The sequence below is a fragment of the Dipodomys merriami genome, unplaced genomic scaffold (assembly GCF_024711535.1).
Source record: "Dipodomys merriami isolate MVZ:Mamm:240054 unplaced genomic scaffold, mDipMer1.0.p SCAF_2, whole genome shotgun sequence".
NCBI classification, from domain to species: Eukaryota; Metazoa; Chordata; class Mammalia; order Rodentia; family Heteromyidae; genus Dipodomys; species Dipodomys merriami.
Genome location: NW_027203381.1, coordinates 118,114,003 through 118,136,501, shown reverse-complemented (window position 1 = coordinate 118,136,501; position 22,499 = coordinate 118,114,003). Strand labels below are relative to the sequence as shown.

Below are 22,499 nucleotides of genomic sequence, written 5' to 3'. Positions count from 1 at the left end.
TCCAGGAGCGGACCTTACACGGGGTACCTCCTTGATGGCAAGCACGTTGTCAGCTACAGGCACGGTGCTGTTCCTGCAGTGATCCTCAGGCACTGAGACTTGCTAAGCCAGAGAAGGCCTGAACTCCCTCAGCTCATGGTGGCTCTCTAACTTCTCGCTCTCCTGGAGGGTGGACACTGAGCCAGCACCTTGCTTCTTATTGAGATCCTACCTTATGCTTTTAGCCCATTTTGTCACCTCTGTTTGAAAACACAGAGGTTAAGCAAAGTTCCAAAGGTCACATCTGTCATTGGTGGTGGATTGTAGATGAAAATCTGGGTAATCTGGCTCTAGTGTCTTCATTCTGAGACCTCTCCTCACTGACCAGAAGTGCCTGGGCTTGTCTCCATTGGAGACTGTCTCCATGTGAATGTCTGCAGCCCAGGCCTAGAGAAAGATACAGCCATATTCAGGCCCTGGCTCTCCTTGTCTAAACCAGAGACATACACACAAGCCACACATTGTTTGTATGCACTCATCTCTTACATCATGTAGGTATGTTTTTGTCTACAGATTAATTTGATTTGTCCAATCAGCAAGCTCTAGGAACATTTGATCAATGACTGTCACTATATACACCATTAAATGCACATAGACAGACAGACACGCACACAGACAGACAGACAGATAGACACACACACACACTCATCCTTGAATTATTTACTGGATAAAATGTTAGGTTATATCACTGACTTTATGTTACTATATAATTTCACAAAAACTTCTCTGTCCCTATTCTGAGTACATTTCTACTTCCTTGCTTAGTCTTTAAGGCTTATATAAATTCAAGAGATATAGAGTAGATATTCTGATCACAATGTCATGAGCTTATTACGTGAAGACATGAAAATCACTAATTTCCATAATAATTTTCTGGCAGCTTGAGAATAAATTTCTTTCAGTCTACTTTGAGGTGTAAATATTTCTCCTGGGGAATCTTTGAATTGGGCTTTCTAATTTGATTTGGAAGCAAGGAAATAGAGTCTCTTTGTTTCTTACAGAGAAGTTGCTTTGGTGCACTGGGAAGGTACCCAGCTTTCTGCGTAGGTCGTTGTTTATTTTTTAATAAGTTCCTTCACCTAATTGTATTTCCTCTTCACTAAATAAGAAAAGTCTTAATCTAATGGCTTTAGTCTTTCTAAATTATTTTCTGGTCTTAATTGTGCTGTTTCCCATGAACACCTAATTTAATTATAAGAATGTGATGCTTTTGTGAGAAAAGATTGCCTGTGCATTAGGACTGCTGGGATTCAAATATTGAGAGGAGATAAAGAGCATGTGGATCCATTTCCTCAAGAGTGAGTGGGAAAATGCCCAGATACCGCCTGCCCATACCACCGTTCAGGTCCTCGGGCAGCATGGGTGTAAGGATGCCAGATCCCTTGGGAATGGGGAGGGACTCCAGCTCTGGTCTGAGGCCTACCTAGTCTGGATGGCTGACACAATCCAAAGGGTGGGGTTGGCTCTCCAATGTCAGGATGGCCTCCCTTCAAAGCCCAGTTGAAATTCTAAAATTGGTAGCAACGTGGCTGCTCCACAACCTTTCAATGGACTCAGGAAGTCGGTGTTCCAGGAACAATCAGTGTCCCACAGTGACAATCAAGCAGATATTGTTGTAGTACCTTTGAAAGATAGCAAAGTAAGGAGGGGGATGTCGGGGCCATGAGGAGCTGGAGCAGAGAAGTCGTTTTTGCTGGAGTGGGAGGGAGGATGGCTGTCTCTGCTTACAGCCCCCCTCCAGGAAGATTTCCATTTCAAGGCAGTTCTACCTAGGAGTGGCTGCTAGTCTTTGAGATGGCCCTGGAGGGAGGCGGAACCTAAGACAACTTGGCTGAGGTGCCCAGGTACACAAAAACCAACTTTGGGGTGACCCTGGAAGGGCCAGCAGGCATGGTGTCACACTCACTAGGTTTCTGGTGGAGAGGAAGGGAGCAAAAAAACCCAAGGTGGGAGGGGAACTCTGGACAACCTCAGGCGAAATGTACTGTTTTTATGCTAATGAAGGTCTAGCACAGGAGAGCCTGTTTTGTAAACTTTGTTTAAAGTTATGATAACTCAGTTAAACTCAGGGGTTTATGGGCCCTATACAGCCCTCTCACTGAAGAATCAATGACTTGATTCTAAAACCAGTGGGGAATTAAATAAGGATTCTGGGTCTAACTAGCACCCATCTTGGCAACACGGATGATATAGGGAATTGGGTCTAATTGGTGCCATCTTGGCCACATGGTGGCAGAGAGGGAATTTCCAAAAACTCTTGGAGGTGGAGTCCTACCCTCAGGTGATGAGTGTGGCTGAATTCCTAAAGGCAGGGGTGGGGACTTGGACACTGGGACTTGCCAGACTGGTGAAGTGAACTCAGAGGCTTTGAACTCTAGAGCTCCCAGTGACCCTGCCCTCTGACCATGACCCTATTTACACCCCTCTGCCATTTTGGGCCACACCTCACGTCTCGTGACTCTTCTCAGGTCACTGTGGCTTCCCTCAGCTCTCCATTCGAGTTGATCTGGTTTGTTAAGACTGGTTTTCTGCTCTTTCTTTACCAGAGTAGGAACCCTGGTGGCTCAGTATTGTGTTTGAGGCTGCAAGATTTGGGGAGACATGTGCCTGCCTGCAGCCGCTGGCTTTCTAATATTCTAGATTTGACCTCTCAAAAAAATAAAGGACCAGGCCCAAGAAAGAAGCTTACATTTTGAAAGTGGTATTATTGTTCACCATTCTTTTTTCTCCTTTATATATTTTTAAGTTCTAATTTTTTTCTTTCTTTTTTTTTTTTTTTAACCAATCCTGGGCTTGAACTTGTTAGGATCCATCAGGACCATCCCAGGGGACCACGTGTAGGCAGGCACTGGAGAAGGATGATCAGAAGGTTTATTGGAGAAGGATGATCAGAAGGTTTATTGGAGGATGATCAGAAGGTTTATTGGAGAAGGATGATCAGAAGGTTTATTGGAGAAGGATGATCAGAAGGTTTATTGGAGAAGGATGATCAGAAGGTTTATTGGAGAAGGATGATCAGAAGGTTTATTGGAGAAGAATGATCAGGAGGTTTATTAGAGGGGCCATATCTCCCCTTGGGAGAGGGAGCATATGGCATGTGCCCCATCTAGGTGGGTAACTCTGGGGCAAGTATGGAGGCCCAAGTGCAGGTAGGTCTGGGCAGACAAGAGAGGGTGGCCAGCTAGGTGGCGGGAACTCTAGGGCAGGAAGGAGCTCAGGTCTGAGTGGAGTTGAGGACCAGAGGTGGGAATAATGCTAATAGAACTCAGGGCCTGGGCATTGTCCCTGGCTTCTTTGCTCAAGGCTAGCCCTTTACCATTTGAGCCACAGTGCCACTTCTGGCCTTTTCTGTTTATGTGGTACTGACTGCTACTGTGTCCTCTTCCTTTTGGGGTTTATAGTCTCCATCCCAGGCCCTTGTCAGCATGTATCTCTAGCCCCCAGCTAGACCTGAACTTCACCCTGCCCTTCACAAAAAAAAAACAAAAAACAAAAAAAACAGAACTCTCCCTGAGGGCTCCAGCTGGTTTCTCTGGGTTTCATCCGCATTCCAGCTTTCTGGCCAGACTTAAACTCCACCCTGCCTATGTTCTATCTTCAGAGACAAGCTGCACACCCACGCAGAGTACCTCCCGCCTCTAGTCCCGGGACTGTTTAAGGGTGCCCTGGAAAAAAGACAGACACCACTTCCCCTCTCCTATGAGGGAGGCATCCTTGACAGCCCTGGCTGACGACAAACCCCTTCTGTGTGGTCTTCGGGGATGGGTGCTTTCACTGAGGAACTGAACCCAGGGCTGCATGCGTGCTAGGCAAGCACTCTACCACTAAGCCACATTCCCAGCCCCTGAAATATTTTAGATGATAGTGCTTTGCATCACTTTGTGTGTGTGTGAGATAGAGAGGGGGGGGGGTGAGGGAGAAAGAGAGAGAGAGAGGAGAGAAGAGACCAGACATTCAACCATAAGATAGCTATTTCAACTGATAATGATTTTCTTTTTTTTGTTGGTCATGGGGCTTGAACTCTGGGCCTGGGCGCTGTCCTCGAGCTCTTCAGCTCAAGGTGAGCCCTCTACCATTTGAGCCACAGCTCTACTTCAGGTTTTCTGGTGGTTAATTGGAGATAAGAGTCTCATGGACTTTCCTGCATGGGCTGGCTTTGAACTGTGATCCTCAGATCTCAGGCTCTTGAGTAGCTAGGAGTACAGGCATGAGCCACCAGTGCCCAGTGATGATATTCTTTTATTAACTTTTAGAAGGAAAAAGGAAAGGAGAAAAGTAAAAAGGAATGGAGAGGAAGGAAGGAAGGGAGGGAAGAAAGGAAAGAAGGGAGAAGAAGAAAAGGAAGGATACAGGGAGAGAACGTCTTGGTCTCCAATCCCAACCTTTCTGCTATGTAGAGCAGCAGCTGCTGCTGCCCATAAAGAGGAAACTCTTCTACTGTACTTCCTGGTCAGGCTGCAAGACAAAAGCCACCCTTTGGTATAATTTCAGCAGTCACAGGGCAGTGATTTTTTTTTTTTTTTGGTCCGGTCGTGGGGCCTGAACTCTGGGCCTGGACGCTGTCCCTCAGCTCTTCAGCTCAAGGCTAGCACTCTACCACTTGAGCCACAGCGCCACTTCCGGCTTTTTTTTCTTTTTTGCTTATGTGGTGCTGAGGAATCGAACCCAGGGCCTCATGCATGCAAGGCAAATGCTCAACCACTGAGCCACTTTCCCAGCCCACAGGGCAGTGATTTTAAGGGTGAAAGATGATTGGACTTTGCCAGAGAACAACGCAGAACATCCAGGTACAGAGAACATAGAAAGGTGGTGGTGGGGAAAGGGGCTGGCGAGACCCCTTCTCACAAGAGAGGGGTGAGAAGCAGCGCCGGCTATTGTCTGAGGTGACCTATATAACCTAGGAGGTTTAGGAGGGGCTGGGAGGGGCTAGGGGGTGGAAACTCTGGTGTGGACTTGTGGGCCAGGGGCTTCATCATGGCAGACTAGGATTGATGGCTGCTGTCCAAATAGTAGATAAGGGTCCTGCAGCTGCCCAAACCTGAGGGTCACTCTAAGGGGCTCTTGTTGCCTTCTATGGGGGTAGCTGCCCCAGAGAAGTGCCATCCCAAGGTAACTGGAGTTGGAGGCTGACTATTTACTGCCTTTATGAAGTGGGCCTAGTGTTGCCTAGGAAGAGAGCATGCTAAGCTGTGGAGAAGGGAAGGAGTGTACTAAGCTATGGGAAGGAAACTCATTTCGCTAACAAAGGGACAGAAAGCTTATTTGATTTCCCACATGGAATGAAGTCCAACAAATGGATTCCTTGTTGAAATCACTAAATTATTCAGTGTGGAGTAGCCAGTGTCATCTGATCAAGCAGACAGGCAAAATGCACTTGGTTTCAAGTCAGCGTTCAATTAAACCAGCAGGGTGTTCTGCTTTCCAAGGCTTAGGGGTGTTTCTGTTCTCAAGAGTGTGCTTACTTCTGGCCCTTGGGTGGGAGAAGGTTTTCCCAGAATGTTCTATCCACTTGGTTGCTAGGCTCTGCCTCCTATTAGAGCCAATCCCTGGCTCTTCTTTTCCCATCATCCACCGGGAATTTCAAAAGCACTTTCGCCCACTTCTATTCCAAGAACGCTTTGTATCTAGTTGATATTGGATGGTCAACACATCCTTGAAGTCTTGTTTACTTAAATCAAAATATCTGTAGACGCCTTATTTTAACCTCAGGCTCCTGGGCTGGGCAAGTATTTTAATGATGACTTGCCAAATGCTTTTAAATCTTAGAACAGTGCTTTGGCGCAGTGGAAGAGAACACTTGCTGAATGAAGACCCTGGTGTGTAGGTTCTCATGGAGGCAAATGCCCGCCATTAGTCATCGTGAGCTGCCATGAAGCTGGGCGCTTGGACCAATGTGTAGCAAATCTTTGCTGAAAGCTTTGGCATTCTTTACTTCTGACGTTAAATCAAACGTATTTTTAACTGAAGAACTGTTTTCCACTTTTCAAATTCTTAGCTATGATCCTCTAAGGAAACAGAAAATGCAATAAACCTTGGAACTTTGGGTGATTTTCTTCTCCCAGAACCATTTCCAAGTCCAAATTGCAGAAAATTATTCTAACACATCCCCAACCCACATATGGTTTTAAAAATATATTTCTAGCTGGGCATAGTGGCTTATGTCTATAAAACTATGTACTCAAGAAGCTGAGACTAAAAGGAACAAAATTTGAGGCTAGTTCAGGCAAAAGTATACAAACCCTATCTCATCCAATAAAAACATGAACTTAGTGATACAGCCTGCCATTATAGCTAGCTTGGGCATAAATATGAGAAACGACTTGGAAAATAGCCAAAGCAAAAAGGGGTTGTGGTATGACTCAAGGGGTAGAGCATCTAGCTAGTAAGTGCAAGACCCTAAATTCAAACCCTAATATCACCTATTATTCTTGTATTGTAGAATAATACAAAGTTATGTCCTTTGTGTGTGTTTAAAACCAGGCTCATGATTTTGGAAGTCGCTTTCATCAAAGTAGTTAAAGAAAGCAATATTTAGAAAAATCAAAATAAGCCATATAAATTTACTATCATACCAGTACTAATTTTTTGGCCATCTAAAAATGAAATCCATGGTACATACAAATACTGTATTCTAATGTAAACACCTATATTTGGCCAAGTACTTGTCTGACAAAATTAAATTCTATGAAAGTGATTTCATTTAATTCTGATATGAAGTGGTGTGTATACACACACACACACACACATATATGTATATATATATTATATATATATATATATATATATAGAGAGAGAGAGAGAGAGAGAGAGAGAGAGAAAGAGTGAGATATCTATCTATCTACAGTTGTATATAGAAGCAATGGGAGACTAAGAAGCAAGCTGGGGTCAGAAGCCAGAAGTAAGCTCCCGGCCATCATATTGACAGCTGCAGCTGTGGACAAGTCAGTTTTCCTCATTAGCCTTGGTTTTTTGTTTTTTTTCCATCTGAAAAACAGGAGCAACAATGCCACCTAAATAAGATGGCTTATGTGAATACATGCAATGCTATAGTTAAGCTTCATCCCCTCCAAAAGTCATTTGCTCCACATTGAAACTTCATCCCTGCTGTGGCAGTTTCAAGAGGTGGGCAGAGGGAGGGCTCTGTCCTCATAGGTACTTGAGTACCTCATAATGGAGCTGGAGCAAGCTTGATTTGCCCTTCTATTTCTTCCTCGATGTAAGACATGACACTCCAAACCCCCAGGGGAGGTGATGGTAGAAGCCCAGAGGCTGGCCCTTATCAGATACCAGACCCGAGCAGCACCTTGGCCTTCTCAGCCTTCAGAATTGCAGGAAAGTCCCATTCTTTATAACTTATCCACAGATGAACACACACATTAAGCATGTAGAGCTCTGCTTTGTAGTTAGTGTTATCAGCCTTGGGAGGCAAATTGTCACATCTTGGAAAATCTGATGAACAACAGCTATATCCTCTGTGTTCTGGCTCTCTGAGAAGCTGATCAGCCTTTTGCCTTAACCACAGTTTCTTTTTATTGGTTGTATAATCTGTTTGAGTTTACTATTAAAAAAATCATATGCTGGCTTAACATGCCACAAGCAGCTATTTATACTTAAATTATTTGTAATAGCCTTTACCCTTTCTATAATTTTCTTAACCAATTTCTTCTTGAGCATTTAGCTCAAAAATGTTTTGATGCTCCAAGAACATCAAAACACACTTAAAAATATTAATCCTTCTAACCTTATGGCATGGAATTCTCTAAACCACAGAGCCATTTTACCCTCATGCTACTAAAGTAACACATGGAAATGAAGGTCTTTAACTTCTGTGTGTTAGGAAAAACCTGATATGAGAAATTGTAGTAGATTACCTGGTGTATTTTATATTTTCTGGGCACAGATGCTATCCCAAATGCTTCACATGCAACTCACCCCTCCTAGAGACCTTAAGAGGTATCTATCCCACTATCTCATTTACAGTTGAAGGAACCAAGGCACTGAAAGGTTAGAGGTCTTGCTTAAGGTCACCAATCTAGAATATTGCAGGACTGAGAGCCAAACCCAGAAAATCTGCTCCGGAAGTTATATTTTTATATTCTGAACTAATCAAGATTTTTTTTTTTTTTGCAATTGCTTTCCACCTCCTCCTCTATCATCATCAGATTCTTCTCTTCCTCCTCCTCCTCCTCTTTCCTTTTCTGGGATTTGAACTCAGGGTCTCATGTTTACACACCTCTAGGCTCCTTACGGGAGGAAAACATCAAGTAAACTTTGACAAGTGGATATTATTTCTGAATATAAAGGTAAGTTGGATGGGTTTTCACGCAGTGAATTGTTCAGGCATTCCGTTTTTTGGAGTCTAATGTAGAGTTGGATCAAAGCATCGTGGCTTGCTCCCACCTTATTGTGCTTTGGGTTGAAGTGTAACTTTGAAGAGAATGGCCACACTGTTTTCAAAACAAACATTTCCGTTTGTTTATTTTACAGACCAGAACTATTCCACTGAAGTATGCATCTGCCACAAAGAACTTGTGAAATTTGGAAAAAGATGGGTGCTGTCTCTTCTGTTCAGCCTCAGTCAGGATACACTGGCCCACACACTTCCCATCCTCCTTCCCATCCTCCAGTTACACAGAGGAGATCACAAGCCAGCGCCTGCAGGGGATCTGGGGTGCTGGGTAAGTTGTTGGCCACCAGATCCTCCTCCTCTTATTATTATTATTATTGTTGTTGCTTCCTGTCTAAGAGGCAGAGGACTTGCTTTCTCCCAGAGCAGTGAGCCCTGGTGTGTCAGAACTGGAAGCTAGGGAATTTTCCAGGCGTTGGTTCAAAATGTCAACAGGAAAACAGGCAGTGAAGGGAGCTGGAGGTCGGTCTCGCGCACGGTGTGATTTCGTTGCTTGCAGTGGTGGCACTCCACAGCGGAGGGCTGGAGGCGGGGGTGGGGTTGGGGGGGTGAAGTGAGGGGGAGGGAAGGGGGGGCGGGCGCCTCGGCCTCTCCTCGCTCTGCCCCACACCGTGACTCCTTGGTCCCGCCACTGCACGCGGGGTCTGGGCGCGGGGCGCAGGCCCGCACGGCTGGTGCCGATGCCGCGTGGCGTTATTGCGAAGACGACGACGCGCTCGCCGTGGAAAGCAGGGCTTCTGGAAGCACCTCCTTCTAGAAGTCTCTCAGCGCACAGCACCCAGACTCAGGCAGCGCTTGGCCGAGGGTCGGAACCTGCTCAGGTGGAACTTCGGCCTCTGTGGCCTTAGTTGACTGTCCTCAGGCTTCCTGGATCCTCCGTGTTTAACCGGCCGCCAGGACTCAGAAGATCCTTTCTACCTGCGGACGCCGGACGGTTGGAGAGAGGGAGGGGAGGCCGGACCTGAGGGGAGGCCGGACCTGGGGGGAGGCCGGTCCTGAGGGGAGGCCGGACCTGGGGGGAGGCCGGACCTGAGGGGAGGCCGGTCCTGAGGGGAGGCCGGTCCTGAGGGGACGCCGGACCTGGGGGGGCGCCGGACCTGAGGGGACGCCGGACCTGAGGGGAGGCCGGACCTGAGGGGAGGCCGGACCTGAGGGGAGGCCGGACCTGGGGGGAGGCCGGTCCTGAGGGGAGGCCGGACCTGAGGGGAGGCCGGTCCTGAGGGGAGGCCGGTCCGTGCAGAGACGTGGGTCCTGAGGAGACGCAGATCCGCGAGACGCCGTCGGGTCTGGACGAGACGCCGGTCCTGAGGGGTCGCGGGTCTGGAGACGCCGGTCCGCCGGTCCGGACGGTCGGCCGTGCGGACGCGAGGGCGCGAGGGCGGGCGGCAGCCGAGGCGCGGCCCGGGCGGCGCGGGAGCCGCGCGCTGACGGCCGAGGGGCGGCCGCCGGGTCTTTACCCCGCGCGGCGAGTGCGGGCGGCTGGGCTGAGGCGGCGGCCGGCCCCGCACCCGGGCTCCCCGCACCCGGGCTCCCCGGGCTCCCCGGGCGGGAGCCGCGACCACGCGGACCCGGCCTCCCGGAGCCGCTGGCACTTGGCCGATCTGGAGGGTTGTTGTTTGTTTCTGTGTTGTGCTTGGGCGCCATTCCCGTAGGATCGATCCGTCCCGCTCCGTGCAGGGCGCGGGGTCGTCCGTGCCGGGAGAGCGGCCGCGGGTCCGCCCCGGCGGTGCTCGGAGGCCGCGCGGACGCGAGGACGCCGGACTCGCGCATGCCCAGACTCGCGCGCAGAGCCTCTTCCCGGGCCGCGCCCCCGCGGGACCTCGGCCAGCACCGTTTGCCTCCAGCGCCCCCACCTGGCGCGAGTGGGAACGGCCTCCGCCGGCCGCCGAGGAGGAGGCCCCGAGCCCGCGCGGGCGGGGGCAGCGCCGGGCCGGACCGCGCGTGCGCGCGACCGCGCTTGCAATTACTTCCCCCTGAATGTAACGCAGGTGTGCCTTTCTCGTGCTGTCATCCGGGCTTCAGGATACCGACATGGGAGCACTCGTGTCTTGAGCTAAAAATCACTTCAAGTTTATATACATATGTTGGATATAACATGCTTTGGTGATAGAAAAAGTAGGTCAGCAAAACCCAGCAGGAAATTCTCCTTTGTCACCCATTTTTCCTCTCTCTCTTCAAGCACTGACATTGCTGATCTAGGCTCCAAAACAGCCTGGTCATGTGAGAACCTCACGTGTGCTTGCACATGTGTGTGCTGACTCTTGGAAACAGTGTCTGGGAAACCATTAGGATTGGGATTGTGACTTTTTTAAATCCAAAACTCTATTTTTATTTTTTATAATGTACACAAAATTATTGGAAAGGTTGCCCAATAAATGTAAGGCCCTGAGTTCAAATCTCAGTTCACCCCTTTTCCCCTCCCCCCAAAAGAGTTTACAGTCAAGTCTGAGCAATTATACAAAAGTTAAAATATAAACAAAACAACAAACAAAAAGTCTAATAGATGGAACTGTAGACAGCCCACAATTGCTCAGAGAAGCCTCAGGAATTGGGAGGGTGGGGTTTTTAGTTAGAAAACTTGGTAGCCTTCCTTCCTTCCATGTGAAGAGTCTGAAACCTATATCCAAGAAAAGCGATGTGTTGGATGGAGAGAATTAAGTTGATGATTCAAGAAGTTAGACACTACTTTCTCAAAGATCAACTTTGATATGTCTTTGGAAAAAGGTACCAGGATCTGCAAGTTTAAAGGACATGATCTATTACTGTGACACTGATTTTTTTTTGTCAGTTGGGGGCCTGAACTCTGGGCCTGGGCACTGTCCCTCAACTCTTCAGCTCAAGGCTAGCGCTCTACCTCTTGAGCCACAGCACCACTTCCAGATTTTTCTGCTTATGTGGTGCTGAGGAATCAAACCCAGGGCCTCATGCACGTGAGGCGAGCACTCTACTACTGAGCTACTTTCCCAACCCCAAGCTCTGGTTTTGCAACGAAGCATAAATCCTCTTTGAGTGACAGCTTCAACCAAAACTCTGATGCCAGCAATAGGCCTTGGGGTGAGGCTCCAGCCATGGTCAAGGACATAAATCTGACCTTGTTTGAAGAGGACAGCAAAAGACAAAGACCTAACTTTTCAGTCAATTACAACTTGCTGACAGCTGTCAGATTTATCATTATTATTATTTGTTATTTTAGATGGAAATAAAGAGGGTTTTCTCAGAGCAGCTCGAGGCCAGGACATCTTATTGGTGTTGGCAGAAAGCTCTCACGGGAGTCACTGGGCTGTGGGGGTGAAAGCAGTCATAACTGGATTTGGAGATATTCCCCAGGCTTCTGAGACCACGGAAGACATCAACTGCTTCTGTTCTGAGCAGAATCTAAACAAGGCTATTCTGGAGGGGACAAGAGGATTTGGTCAACAATCTAACCCATGCAGAACTGGAAGAGTGCATTGTTTACTCTCTCCTGCTTGGGCTGTGACCTGAAGTTCTGTTGGCTTCTTTCTAGCAGGCTTGTTCTTCATAGCGAAGCTCTATCAGAGATCATTTGATGTCCAATCAACAGTAGCCACTCAAACCTGGTATGCAGTTGTCCTTGCAGGTAAGAGAATCTCAAGTCCTGGTGAGTTAATCCAGTGAGCCTCATGTTGAAGAAAGTCCTCATCAGCCACCCACCAAGCAAGGCCAGCTAGACCACAGCTGTGACAAGAAACTCTCTGTGGAGAGCTTTGGCCCTGCTTTGTGAGACTCCTGGCAAGGAGATTGCTTTCCTAGGTTTCCTCTCAAGGTTACTCCTCAAGTTCTGGAGAGGGCTGTGTCTGGGGACCACAAGATGGGTGGGCATATCTGCTGGATGGACATAATCATGGGAGCGGGGGCTTCTGAGCTTCTCCCACCAGCCCAACTCACCCAACACCGGTCAGTTGACATCAGGTATGTAGGATCGAGCGGTTGGGGTTAGGTTTGGATTCTGTCCACCAAGAAGGATAGGTTGAGTCTTTAGACTCTGGTTCCTGTGGATGTGAGCTCGCTGGGCGATGAGGTTTTTCTGATGTGATCATGCGGGATGATGGGGTCATGCAGGAGCGAAGTGGGGCCCTAAACCCTGTCACCAGTGTCCTTACACACGGAAGAGAAGTTGGATATCGAGAGACCATAGACGCACAGCAGAAGCCATGAGGCGGGGGTGGGAGCCCGTGTATGGCAGCCCCCAGATGCTACACACAGTGGAGGAGGCGACTGGAGAGCTGCAGGGGCGTGCTTACGGGTCCCCAGCCTTCAGAACTAGGAGTGAACGCCTTCGAGTTGTTGGTTGTGGTCCTGTGTCATGGCAGGGCTGGAGAGCAAAGGCAGGAATCATGCCAAGAAACCATCTGCAGAGCGGGGTATGTGGCCCTGGGTCCCCCATCTGCCCTCACTCTGGCAGGAAATCCCCCCAGGTACTTAAGCATCACAGGCCGAGGGCCCTGTGTTGGGGCGGAGGGAAGCACACTGCCCCGCCCCCTCACCGCCTTCCTCTTAGAACTCGTCTCTGTGACTTCATGACAGAAGGTTCCTTTCAGCACCGTGGGGAAAGTGTGAAGCATTGGATGGGAGTCCAGTCCAGCTGTTGTCAATTACGGGCCATCTTTCTCTTCCTCTGAAAGCTGCGGGACATGTTTTCCATGAGGAACTCAGATCCTCCTCGACATCCCTGTCTCTGGATGGAAAATGCATGCTGCACAACTCAGGCAGGAAGGACACCTGACTGCCAGCTTGTAGAGCAGACTGAGGTTGTGTCGGCCTCCTGCCATACTGCTGAGATGATTCTCTGGAATGTTCCGGGGGAGTCTGGGCTGTTTACCGTGTTCAGCCCTGGCAGCAAACGCAGGCTCTGTGACTTCCGTTCTCACACCCTGCCCGGGCGCTTCCCTCCCATAGCATCTGGTTGCAGAAGCTGTCCACATGCGTGTGCATGTGCAACAGCCTGACGACCCCAGCCTTTCACTCTGAGGTCATGTTGCTCCATGAAGAAGCTCCCCTGGGGAGACCCCGAAGTTCAGAGGGTTTGTCCAGGATCCAGTCTCCATGGCTGCTGGTGGAGGAACAGACTAGGGGAGCTCCAGCCTCGGTGTGCGAGCTGGGACCACTGGGGAATATGTCCTGCACCATCTTCCATCCTCCCGTGGACCTGAATCCTAGCAGAGCCCGCTTGACTGATTTCCTGTCATCATGGTGACAGATTGTGATGACCTCAGTGGATGAGAGCAACAAGGGTTATTTGTGGAGCTCAGAGTCAGATGTGAGTGGAGATCAGGTGCTTTCCTTTCTGGACTCCCTGAGATGGCTGGTCCCCATCCTTCCATCTCCTTCTCCCATCTCTCAGGAAGGGGCGTGGCATCTTCACCTCTGTCTGTCTGTCTGTCTGTCTGTCTCTCTCTCTGGGCCTCTCCTCCCTTTGAATCTATAGGGAGCACAGTGGGCCCAATCCGATGATATAGGGTCATCTGTCTAGAGGTCAGGTGAAACAAATCTAGCTCACCTTAGCTTTAGAACTTGTCTCTGATTCCTGAGACTGGGACTGGGAAATCTTTAGGGAGTCATTTTTCTGCTTACTCCAGCATCCTTCACTGGCTTCATTCTTTCCTCTAACTCATGATCTTCCTTCCCTACTGGCCTTCCCTCACCCACTCCCAGTCAGCGATGTGTACCAGCTGTCTCATTCCTGTCTTCTTGTGCAGAAATCCAAACCAAACCACCAGCCCAGGAAATTCTGCTTAGGGATATCCATGAGTCATCTCCTCTTCTTCTTCTTCCTCCTCCTCCTCCTCCTTTTCCTCCTCTTCCTCCTCCTCCTTCTCTCCCTCCTCCTGCTCCTCTTCATCTTTGTCTTCATCTTCATCTTCTTTGTCTTCTCCTCCCCCCCTCACCTGACTGGGGGACAGCAGGAATTGCTGAGATCCTGAGCTCATTCACTGGATCTTCGTGGGGTCACTTGTCCCTCCCTGACCCACTTCTCTGAGCTGGAGGGTGACAAAGCTTTGGATGGCCAAGCTTGAGTTACAGTCTCTGCGCTGGTGACAGAAAATGAGTTCAGCCTCATTGGGGCTTCGTGGGCTGGAGTGGATTTGCAGTGAAGAAAAGATCAAGAATGACTATATCCTGAGAGACAATGAGTGGACTTCCTCCTTCTCTCTTTCTCTCCAAGCTGCTGCCTGTATGGACCTGCATGTCTTTGCACCCAGGCAGACTGGCTGAGCGGACCTCAGGGGATATCCGGGGGGAGGATGTGGCCATCACTCCACTCTCATCAAACACAAGTGAGAAATCTCTATGGATTGTACTGTAGCCCCCTGGTACTAGAAAGTGCCTTCTAAGTCTAGCTCAGAGCCTGCTCATCATGTGTGACAGCTCTCAGACTCAGCAGCCGTTTTTGGCTCAGATTCTAATGAATGTGCAGTGGGAATGACCTCCCTATTTGTAAATTTTGTCTTGTCTCTGCCGAGTTTAGTTTTGCCACCAGATGCTCAGGGAGAAAAGGTGCAGAATGGAATGGGTGCCCAGTAGACCAATTGGAGGACAGCATGTTGTGGTAGAAGGTGTGGCCCGTTCCATGTGACATTAGATGTATTTCCCACCATAGATGTGGGAACCCTTTCCGGCAATAGAACCATGGGCATTCAAACTCCATCCATCTTGGGTAGAGATTTTTGTCTCTGTATAGGGAAGGACTGCAATTGAAAGCAGACAGTATGGAGTTTGAATCTCAGCTTTGCCACTTATCACCACCTGGCTTTTTACATGATTACATAGCCACTGTCAGCCTTATTTTCTTATCCAACATATGAGCTTGCTCGAGGTAGATCAGACTAAGCAAGGTTCTGAGTGAAATCCACATAAACATCGATCTCACTTTTCCTCAAAACCGTGGCTTTCACATAAGAGGATTCAGACTTCCTGCTTCTGTAATGTTTCTTCCAACATGGTAGTATTACTATGGAGATACACCATTTACTATTGCTCACAACCCACTCTATGTTAGATATTGATCAATGCCTAAAAGCGTTTAAAAATACTAATAAACTTCTACTTTCTAGATGTTTCTGTGGTGGACCACAGGCTTGGCTGGTAGTTCAAGTTCTGTGTGGCGTCTCTGAAGGGCTTACTCATTCTGGTACACCACAGACTTCTGAAAGTTTGGCTGTGAGGAAGTGGTGCTGTGGCTCAAGTGGTAGAGCACTTGCCTTGAGCTGAAGAGCTCAGGGACAGTGCCCAGGCCCCGAGTTCAAGCCCCATGATCGACATACAAAAAAAGAAAATGAAACACAGTGAAAGTTTGGCTATGGATGGAGGGCCAGCCTCACACAGCTCCCTCATGTGCCCTGCTGGTCTGTGCTGGCTGTGGACAGAAAGCTTCTGGCCCTGGTTTGTTTTAGCTTCTCCGTGGGGCTGAAATAGTCTAACCATTAGTTGGCTGCCTTTCTCCAGAGCAAGAAATTGAAGAGAACAGAATCTTCAATACTCTTTGTGAGCTCAACTTAGAAGGTATACAGTTATTTGTATTGTTATTGTTATTGTTGTCTTGGTCCATTTTCTTTTGCTATAACAAAATGGCGGAGGCTGAATGACTTAGAAGAAGGTTTACTGTGACTCAACATTCTGGAAACCTGAGAGCCTGGCACTCTGGATTCTCGGTGGTTTCTGCACCCTAACTTGTCAGCTGAATCATAGGCACACATGGAAGCCAGGAAGAGCTGCTCCCCCCAGCGAAGCCATGCCCACAGTAACACATAAGAAGTAATATTCCATTAACCCACACAGAGACTCATCTACCTGTGAGGGTAGAGCCTTTCTGACATAACAAGGGCCCTGCCTCATAATTCCTCACTCAGGGGCTTCCATTTCTACACAAGTTTTGGTGGAGATAGTTTGTTCACAGCAGTTGTACCCTCGGTCGTGGTGTGGTGGCGCTGGGTGTGAATTCAGCAGGGGAGGACAGGAGGTGGAGTGGCCAGCTTTTGAGTGATGTGAGGCTCCCCACGAGCCACTGTAGCCATGGTCACACACAAGTGCCCGTCGCTGTCGAATCAGCCACCCTGGTGTGCGGCTGGTGCGGTTGGAGCACACGCAAGTTCTTGAAGGAGTTTGCTAGCTCATGCTGACCAAGCCCAGGCCGCGTGACACACTGACATGAGAACCCAGGGGCCGCTGCTTTTGTGCCCTGGTCCAGTGCAGTCAAAATACGTTCCCTGTGTACGTGCCCCCTACCCGTCACCAGAGGCCTAAATACTACGTGTGTTTATGCTGCACAAACCCAGCTCCCAGTAATGAAGGGGGAACCCTGGGCAGCTGGGTGATGGGGCTATACAACGTGTGCCCCACAATCCAGCCCAGGGACCAGGTAGAGACCTGCTGCTTCTCTGATGATGATGATGATGATGAAGGTGACAATTGATGAGCCAAAGCTTTCACAAGACAGATGTCCAGCTGTGTCAAAAGCTACAGTGCATCAGATATAACATGGTGGTGAAGATGCTTCCTTTGAGCCAGAATACGCCCAAGAATTGATGGTAAGATATGTGGGTCACCTCCCCTCCGGCACCATTGCCAACTCTTGGGGTGAACTGAAATGCATCAGATCAGAGTTTTGTGGGTTTCCTTTCTGCTTTGCCTTTTCTCCCCTCCTGAGTCGGAGGGAGGCTCTGGTGGGCTATTTTGTGCTTCTCCCTCTGCTAGTTGATAGACCTCTGTCTCTAAGTCTTCCAGTGTGTTTCTCCATCTAAAATGTAGGGGGAAAGTTGGGCTGATTGTTTCCTCGACTTACCTTCTTTAAAATGAAAAGAAAATCAGAAACAAACAAAAATGAGAAATGGCTTTTCCTGTAGACCGAGCAACCCCAGGTCCGGCAGGGATGGGGGGCTATGGGGCTGTGTGGTTCTCTAGGCCTTGGCCAGGATGTGTGCAGATGTGAGGACTGCTCCTGACTTGGTCTCATCCCCTGCAGAGGAGCAGGGTGGGAGCGTGTGCCACAGCTGTGGGCAGAGAAGTGCTCAGGCGAGCTCCCAGCTGGACTGGGCAGGAGAACATTTTGTTATTAATTAATTAATGCCAGCCCTGGGGCTTGAACTCAGGGTTTGAGCCACCACCACCCAGCTAGAACATTTTATTTTGATCTTGTTTTCTCTCCATGTTGGTCGAGAGTAGAATTGTCTAGTCTTCTTCTCCTCTCTTCTTTTCTTTTTTGTTGGTTGTAGAGCCACTGGGTCCCAGCTTAGCCCTCTTAGATTTAATGTCCTTTCTTCCTGTATGTCCTGATTTCTAGACCCAGTCTAGTTCAACAAAGGAGGAGAAAGAAGGCGCAATTCAACAGCACTGTGAAATGCAACTTAATTACAATTAGCAAGGATGAGGGCCTAGCAGGGTGCTGGTGGCTCATGCCTGTCATCCTAGCTACTTAGGAGACTGAGATCTGAGGACAAATCCTCAAGACTCTTATTTCCAATTCACCAACAGTGAAGCAGAAGTGGAGGTGTGGTTCAAGTGGTAGAGCACTAGTCTTGAGCAAGAAAGAAAGCTAAGCAAGAGCGTAGGCTCTGAGTTCAAGTCCCAGTACTGGCACAAAAAGAAAAATAAATTGGGAAGAAAGACTGTGACCCTTGCTCCCTTGGGACATTGGACTTGTTCTGTTTAAGAGGAAGAAGTTGGTCAGAGTCCCAAGGCCTCAGTTTTGCCCTTAGAGCTCTCTCTGGCCAGGGAGCCAGTCTCCAGAGTCGCAGCCTCTTTGGCCTTGGGGCCATCCAGAAGCTTCTAGCACAGCTGCCAGGGGTGCCAGGAAGCTCAGCGCACCCCGCCCGTGCAGGGACACATGCCCCTCTGCGTCTGTGTCTACGGAGCGCTGGACAGCGCGAGGACATGCGTCACTGGTAACACACCTCAGGAAGATGGGCTGTCTTTGCTGCTAACCTGTGCATTCTGAAGAGGCCGCGGGCTGGGCTGGTCCATGCCATGTAAGCCACGGTAGAGTGGAGTTAGCGGGAAAGAAGGGTAGGTTTGGCCATTAGCAGTATCCGCTCTGAAACTTAATCTCGCTTCCTTATGGAAGACTTAGAACAGAAAATAGAGTTTTGTTAACTTTTCAGTATAGACAAAATCCTGTATCATTTTTGTTGTTGTTGTTGATTTTGGGGGTTGGTCATGGGCCTTGAACTCTGGGCCTGCACACTGTCCCTGCACTCTTCAGCTCAAGGCTGGCGCTCTACCACTTGAGCCACAGCACCACTTCCTCCTATATCATTTTTGTGTGACCAACATCACACTTACACAACTTTGTATATATAGCTTTCTGTATACAATTATACACTGTGAACACTGTACAGTGTCATATTAGTTTTCAAAACATCATTTAGACTGGTGTATAATATTCCACTGTGTGAATAGATGGAGTGCTACATTTTTTTTCATGTCACTAAATATTTGTCCAAGCACCAATTCCCCCCTTTGCATAAATACATCATTCTTTACTTCACTGCGAACTCCATATTGATGAACATTAGGGTCACTTACTAGTTAACTCTTGTGAAAAGGGCCAAGAGAAATATTTGAATATTTCTATCACTTCCTTTGTTAACTTTACTTTCTTTAAACTTCGTCCTGACTGGGCCAGAGGAAGGCACCCACTGCTTTGTCAGGGGTACACCCGGGGTGGGGCTTGCGTCCTGAAGGAGGGGCCGAGCTCCTGCTCTGGGAGGAGAGGGCATGTCTGCAGAAGAAGCTCAGCCACCATTCAAGTCGATGGAGCAGGATGGATTTCATCTGACAGGGGGCCTTTCACAATAAAGAAACGGAGCTCGGCAAAGGTTTGGCCTGGTGATGCGTCGGTGTTGGGAGGCCGCTCACAGCTCAGTCGGTGGGCGCCGTTCTCAACTGGAGCCTTCCTTAGAGGCGGCTTGTGAACGCGGGCAGAGCCCTCACACAGCTGCTCCGCTTGGGTGCAGTAACTTGTCTTCAGAACTCAGCCAAAGGAAATAATTAAAAGATGGACAGTGACTCACGTGCATTGCGATCCAAATTTCACAAGAAAGAAAGAAAAGAAAAATCCTTAAAACCATGTGTAGGTCTGGCTAAAATAATGCAAAACTGTTAAAAATGGTTGCCACTTAATTTGAGTGATATTTCTTTTCAATGTTTAAGCATGAATATTTATTTGTAAATTCAGAAACTACAACAAGAATTTTTTATTTTTTGCAGTCGTAGGGACTGAACTCAGAGCCTCATGCTTGCAAGGCGCACACTCTACCACTTGAACCACATGCCAGCCCTTTATGCATTTTCAATTTTGCTTTCAGGTAGGGTCTTGGGCTTTTGCTTGGCCAGATGGACCTCAGGCCACAATCCTCCTATCTCTGCCTCCTGAGTAGCTGGGATTACAAGTGTGTACCACTGCATGCTCAGGTCTTCATCCCCCATCTCTCCTTGTATGACAAGAATAGTAAAGATCCCCAAGGTCATGTGTCCTTCCTCTCCCCATTTGTTACGATGTGACAAACACACTGAGCAGACCATGATATAAGGCTTGGGCCTGCTCCTGGGAGCCATACAAGGACATATTTTTAGTTTTAGGAAGGAGAAAGAATGAGGCAGTACCTTCCTGAAGATCATTCTGTGAGCGGCAGACCCAAGGTGACTGGATCAACTGATCCTGAGCCCTGAGCTCTTGTTAGGATGGCAGGATCTCTGCCATACATGAGTGAAACACACATCCAGTTACAGCCAAAGCTCAAGTTCCCTGTAGTTGAAAAAGAGGCCAAAAAGAGTCTACTGTGACGCCCAGCCCAGAAAGAGGTGAGGAAGGCACGTGCAGACGGCCCCATGACACACATTCCAAATGCCTGTTTACTTAAGCACTCTGCCCACATCTGCCGCTCAGCTAATGTGAGAAATGGAGCATCTGTTTTTGAGCTAAGTTCCAAAGCAATGGTTGGCCATAAAGAAGAGGCTTCAAGAACAAAGTAGCTGGGCTACAGGGCGATGCCATACCGTGTGGGAGATGAAAGTCTTGCCACAGGACAGGCAGAGCTGTGTGCATGCAGATGCATGGCGAGTGACTCCATGAAACGCCCGCTTGTTGCATTCCCATGTGGCACAGTGTCACCGCTTTTAATTTTGGAAATTAGCTTTTCCTTTGGAGACAAATGTGCAGTAGTCTCCTGCCCCATCTGAAAGATGCCTGCCCCCACCTTAGTGGAAGATTGACACCACAAAGAGTAAAGACTATAATTTTATATCCAGCCATCCACTCATTACCCATCTACCCATCCATCCATCCACTCATTTATTCACCCACCTACCCAATCATCCATCTACCCATCCATCTATCCATTTATCCATCTACCCATCCACCCACATCCATCTGCCCAGACACGTATCTATCCATCCATCCACTTAACCAGCCAGTCACCTATCCATCCACTCATCCATTCATCCATTCATCTGTCCATCCATCCACCCATCCATTCATCTATCTACCCACCCATCCATCCATTCATCCATTACTCACCCATCCATCCATCCACCCATTTGTTGATGCACCTGCCCACCACTCATCCATACATTCGTCTCTATCTTCTATCAGTTCACCTTAAACATTCCTTGTGCACCATGGCTATTAACTCTAAGTTTGAGGCATCAGAGCAAACCTACTACATATTACCTTTTCTAGCTTCACAATTTCACAGATCACAGCCTCAGCCTATATCTTTCCTTATATCAAAGATAGCAGCTAGGTGCTCATGGCTCGGGCTTAGAATCCTAGCTATTCAGGAGGCTGGGGTCTAGAGGAGAGTGGCTTACAGCCATCCTGGGCAGAAAAAATAATCCAGGGGACTCCATCTCCTAATATCTAGAAAAATTCCAGACAGGAAGCATGGTTCAGATGAAGAGGTGTCAGTCATGAGCAAGAAAGCTGAGCCAGAGCTTAATTCACGCCTGGGATAGCATTTTATAGCATCTGAGTTGTGGACATCACCACTTCTGTTTTGGAGCCATTACGGAGCATGATAAGGTCATGTGGACACCACTGTGTGCGATCACAGCACTCACCATGGTAACCAAGACTGTGTGAACACAGGCAGGCAGGGAGCACACCTGGCCTGGGTGTACTGGGAAAAGGGCGAGTCACTTTCCCAAAGAAACAGGATGGAAAGGCAGGCTTTATCGTGCTACTCATGCTAATCATGAATAGAACATGATTTTTTTTTTTTGGGGGTCCGGTCGTGGGGCCTGAACTCTGGGCCTGGGCGCTGTCCCTCAGCTCTTCAGCTCAAGGCTAGCGCTCTACCACTTGAGCCATAGCGCCACTCCCGGCTTTTTTCTTTTTGCTTATGTGGTGCTAAGGAATCAAACCCAGGGCCTCATGCATGCAAGGCAAGCGCTCTACCACTGAGCCACCTTACCAGCCTTGGAACGTGATTTAAAATGAATGGATTCTCATTTTTTTTCTGTACTATTTTGTTTTCACACCACACGTAAGTGAAACCATGGGAAGTGAAACAATAAGAGAGTGTGTGTGTGTTGGACACTCCTAAAACCTGGGGACCCTGGGGAGTTATCTAATATTAAAGATTAAAAACAAAACAAAACAAAAAACCCCTATCCAAATGCCAAACATCAAGGAAACAGTTACTATTGGTCATGGCCAATCATTAGTTCTTTAAAGCATGACAGAAAAATCAGCAACTCCTTTTCTAAAGTAACCAGGCTTGATTGAATTCCTTCACGTATCTGGTTTGCAGTGTCGCAGCTTGGATTCCTGGTTGGCCCAGCCTGGTGGGACAGGAATGGCCAGCAGGCGGGACACCTTTGGCTAAAGCCTTGGGTCCCGTGGGAACTGGCCAGGTGGTCTTCCCTCCGTGAAAGCTTATGTACAGTAAACCCAAGCCGAGGACAAGCAAGACGGCCACGACATTGAATTTCTTCTGACGCCTGCCTAGTTCTCATTAAGCTTGTGCCGATTTCCTTTCTTCTCTGCACACCTGAGTGAGTTGCTGATTTCCAAATTGTCAAAGAATCATTTCAGAAA

The 22,499-nt window shown here is 48.4% G+C and overlaps 1 protein-coding gene across 5 annotated transcripts in view; it reads left to right on the top strand.

Moving 5' to 3' along the window:
* The window catches only part of Erg (ETS transcription factor ERG), a 236,736-nt gene that overhangs the window by 5,471 nt on the left and 208,766 nt on the right, over window positions 1–22,499 (top strand). For all 5 annotated transcript variants that reach the window (XM_070030690.1, XM_070030688.1, XM_070030685.1 and 2 more), the window contains exon 2: window positions 8,527–8,717. The gene's annotated coding sequence lies outside the window, so the exon portion shown is untranslated. The remainder of the gene's footprint in view (window positions 1–8,526; window positions 8,718–22,499) is intronic.